Source organism: Salmo salar, chromosome 16 (assembly GCF_965601325.2).
Source record: "Salmo salar chromosome 16, fSalSal1, whole genome shotgun sequence".
In the NCBI taxonomy this organism is placed as follows: Eukaryota; Metazoa; Chordata; class Actinopteri; order Salmoniformes; family Salmonidae; genus Salmo; species Salmo salar.
The window spans coordinates 89,225,228-89,229,626 of record NC_138306.1 but is presented as its reverse complement, the minus strand read 5'-3'; the positions used below and the strand labels follow the sequence as shown (position 1 = coordinate 89,229,626).

The 4,399-nt window shown below is 45.2% G+C and overlaps 1 long non-coding RNA gene across 1 annotated transcript; it reads left to right on the top strand.

The window, feature by feature from the left end:
* The first annotated feature begins 239 nt into the window (after nt 1–239).
* LOC145861035 (uncharacterized) lies at nt 240–4,188 on the top strand. The gene is made up of 3 exons (XR_014380797.1): nt 240–516; nt 2,878–3,126; nt 3,959–4,188. It is a non-coding gene; the product is annotated as an uncharacterized LOC145861035 (long non-coding RNA).
* The last annotated feature ends 211 nt before the right edge of the window (nt 4,189–4,399 follow it).

Genomic DNA, 4,399 nt, shown 5'->3' with positions numbered 1-4,399 from the left:
GAACAGTTGAGTCAGTGGGCAATACCAAGCATGAGCTAATGATATCCTATTGGTGTGTTCTAGCACATATCTGCATATTTCTGTTAGGGAACGCCTCTGTGAAGCGTTTGTGTGCAAAAACTCAATTCGCCTTTGCGTTCCTTCTAAACAATGCATTTTTTTTTTTTACTGTTGCAAAGGGTGAAGTCTACAAAACTTAGTCCACTCTGTTCACAACTGATTTTAGTTTTGGGAACAGAACTGTATTAAGATCAGATTTTTCATCGTTTAGAACATTTGCAGAATTTCGGCAAAAATCCATCTTCAACCACTGCCGGCCAGTGGGTTTCCTCTGACTACCCTATTTGGTAGTGAGTGGAAAATTTAGCGAATGCTTCACATTTATACATCCAGTGAAATATCTATCTGTGGCTGCACTGTGGTAGTGGGGGAACAGTAAGTTCCGGGCAGGCATGCACCATTCTTCAGTATAAAGAAAGCGCCGGAACTGTGCAGTCTGTTTCTGTATTACTACAGGTATGTAATAGCAGGTGTTAAACTTTCTAAAATCGAAAGAACATGTGGATCTACATTTCCATGATAGGTAACAAATCTGTTAAGGTATTATCAGGTTTGATGTAATTTTTCTGTCGAACAGTGAACGTGATAACTATTTTACAAAGTCCCATAGCTAGAAACTTTGGGTTTGTCTGAATGGATCTACATTTCCTCCAGGTAATTTAATAATCCATTTATTTGAGATGTTATTGGTTTTGTGTAAAATTCACGAGCTGGTAAAATGGCGGCGCCCACTCTGTCTGCGTCAACGGACTTCAGTGCGGGTGCATCAGAGTGTAACGGCTGTCGGAAGGAGCGGACCAAAGCGCAGCGTGTTGAGTGTTCATAATGAATATTTATTTAAACTCAGAACACTAAAGATAAATAACAAAACGAAAGCGTACAGTTCTGTCAGGAATATCAACTAAACAGAAGACCACAACCCACAAACACAGGTGGGAAAAAAAACCCTACTTAAATATGATCTCCAATTATAGACAATGAGGACCAGCTGCCTATAATTGGAGATCAACCTAGAAATAGAAAACTAAAACTAAACATAGATATAGAAAACATAGAACAAAACACCCCCCTGTCACGCCCTGACCTACTCTACCATAGAAAATAACCTCTTACTATGGTCAGGACGTGACAGTACCCCCCCCCAAAAAAAAACACAAAGGGAGGGTAGGGTGGGTGGCTAATGTCTATGGTGGCTCATGTGCAGTACCCAGAACCTGCACGTCCCCCAGTGGAGGAGGCGGCTCTGGTAGTAACCCCTGCTCCGCCCGCTGATCCCTCTGCTTCTGTGCCACTGGACCGTGGATCATCGGCGGAGGATCTGTACTGCAGACTGCCGCTGGAGGTTCTGGGCTGCAGGCCGTCGCTGAAGACTCTGGGCCGCAGACCGTCTCAGTAGGTTCCGGGCTGCAGGCCATCTCAGTAGGTTCCGGGCCGCAGGCCGTCTCAGTAGGTTCCGGACTGGGAACTATCGCCGGAAGCTCTGGACTGGGAACTGTCGCCGGAGGCCTGATGCGTGGGGCTGGCACAGGAGGCGCCAGACTGGTAACACGCACCTCAAGGCGAGTGCGGGGAGCAGGAACGGGACACCCCCGACTGGGCAGGCGCACTGGAGGCCTGATGTGTGGGGCTGGCATAGGAGGCGCCAGACTGGTAACGCACCTCAGGACAAGTGCGGGGAGCAGGAACAGGATACCCCGGACTGGGCAGGCGCACTGGAGTCCTGATGCGTGGGGCTGGCATAGGAGGCGCCAGACTAGTACCACGCACCTCAGGGCAAGTGCGAGGAGCAGGCACAGGACATACTGGGCCGTGGAGGCGCACTGGAGATCTCGAGTGTAGAGCTGGCACCACCCGTTCTGGCTGGATGCTCAACCTAGCTCGACAAATGCAGGGCGCGGGCACAGATCGCACCGGCCTGTGAATGCGCACTGGCGATACAGTGCACATCATCGCAGAACTCAGTGCTTGCCTCGTCACCCGCTCCCCACAGTAAGCACGGGGAGATGGCTCAGGTCTCCACCCTGACTCTGCCAAAGTACCCGTGTGCCCCCCCCCCAAAAAAAAAACCGTTGTGGGGCTGCCTCTCGCACTTGCCTCTTGGTCGATATAGCGCCTCGTAACATTGCCGCTCCTCCCTTGCTGTCTCCACCTGCTTCCATGGCAGGGTCTTGTCCCCTGCCATTACCTCCTCCCATGTCCAGGACGTCCTCCATTCTCTCCTCTCCCTGGCCCAGGATCCCTGCTCCTCCTGGGCACGCTGCTTGGTCCTTTTGTGGTGGGTTGTTCTGTAACAGATCTCGTAAAGAGGAGACCAAGTGCAGACCTACTCTACCATAGAAAATAACCTCTTACTATGGTCAGGACGTGACACAGAGAGAGACAATTTCACGGTCTCACAAACAGTAACCTCGTACTATATGGTTTTGTGCATTTATGTGAATTTGTGAAATCTACTGTAAGTTAAGCGCACTTATTTAAAGGGTCTAATTTGGATGAATTCATGTTTTGTTGTCAATGCTTACCTCCTGATCTATTGAAATGAGATCAGTTTTTGACTTGGACAGGAGCATACCGGAGCTGAGTACCGGCACCTCAAATTTCTACTGCTTGAGCTCATGTTCTTCTTATAGAAGATTAGCTCAACAGTATTGTGGAGCTCGTCCATGTAAATATAAACAGTACCGGCACCTATTTCAGTCCAAGTCATGTGGTGAATTAGATAATTGAACAAGAAGCAATATAATATATTTTTAGAGAATAAAGAAAGTACCGGAACTGTCAAGACAATAACTTGACTGTTTCTCATTGTTACTACAGGCCGACTCAGATTAAGTCTAAGTCTGGTAACGTCAACAGTGAGGACAGACCCAGCCTGCCTCTCTCCTGACACACTGAGTCCAAACCTACAGTCACTGGGTCCTGATTGTGACAGTGGAGCCCAGTTTGTACTGCAGGATCCAGAGACGGCATCAGTGAAGCTGGAAGACTGCAGTCAAACACTGGAGCTGGATGTCAACATTAAAGATGAAGAAGAGGAGGAGAAGATTGGGAAATCTGTTTCTCATGGTAAGCACAGGTTCTGTCTAAGTGTGTTGTTCGTTCTAAGTTTCAGTAGAACTGTTTCAATGAGAAGCTAGATGTTATTTCATGCTACTCAGACTTGCATGGTTTGACAGCAGTATTGCCGACATTTGTTTTATTCACTGGGCTATCTGGAGTGATCAGAGAGTAGACTAAATAAGTGAAGTATACAAACTGCCAGTGTTTTTAAAATTTCTATGAAATTAGTCTGTAGTTACTGTCGTGGAAATATTGAATCAAATATTTCTCAGATACCGGAGCTTGTGAATTCAAATAGACTTTATTACAAAAGTAACAAAGCCGAGCAATTCCATGGAAGAACTGATTCTCAGTACTCAGCTTTTATACAGTTTTACCCTTATGTAACATTGTCACTCCACTTTATGTAAATGATTAATACCTTCTAGCCTTGGCCACCCTAATCTTGCTGCCTTTCTTATTGGCTCAGACATTAGGTCATAGATTCTATTGGTGGCGTGACACACAGACATGCACACTCCTACTGCAGGTCTAATGGTGCCTATAACTGATTAGCTAATGTTCCTGTCCATAGGTCTTCACAAGTTCAGGCTGATGTTGTCTATATATGATTAACCCATGTCCAGTAGCCTTCACAAGATCAGATATAGCCCAGACCAGTCACGTCTGTGTTGGTCTACCTTGCCTCATCCACACGGATTCTGCTTACTGTTTTTTATATGTCTAATGGTTAACTCGATATTGATCCAGCTCCGTACATTCAAATGGGCTCAGCCTTCATTCTGCTTACACATGTCTAATATTTAACCTTATATCGATTCTTCTTTCTGCTTCAAAGAGAACATTATAGGTACTGAAAATCACCAGATGACTGGAAATTCTCTAACATTACTAACCCTTGTGATAGTGAGTGGAGGATGACACTCCCCTTTTTAGCTTTCAACTCTTACCCACTTAGAGTAGTTTTATTCCCCTTTTGTGTTGTACAGCCTACTGATATGAATACATACACTACCGTTCAACAGTTTGGGGTCACTTAGAAATGTCCTTGTTTTGAAAGAAAAGCACTTTTTTTGTCCAATAAAATATAAAATTGATCAGAAACAGTGTAGTCATTGTTAATGTTGCAAATGACTATTGTAGCTGGAAACTGCTTTTTTAAATATTGTTTTTATATTGAATATCTACGTAGGTGTACAGAGGCCCGTAATCAGCAACCATCACTCCTGTGTTCCAATGTAATGTTGTGTTAGCTAATCCAAGTGTATCATTTAAAAAA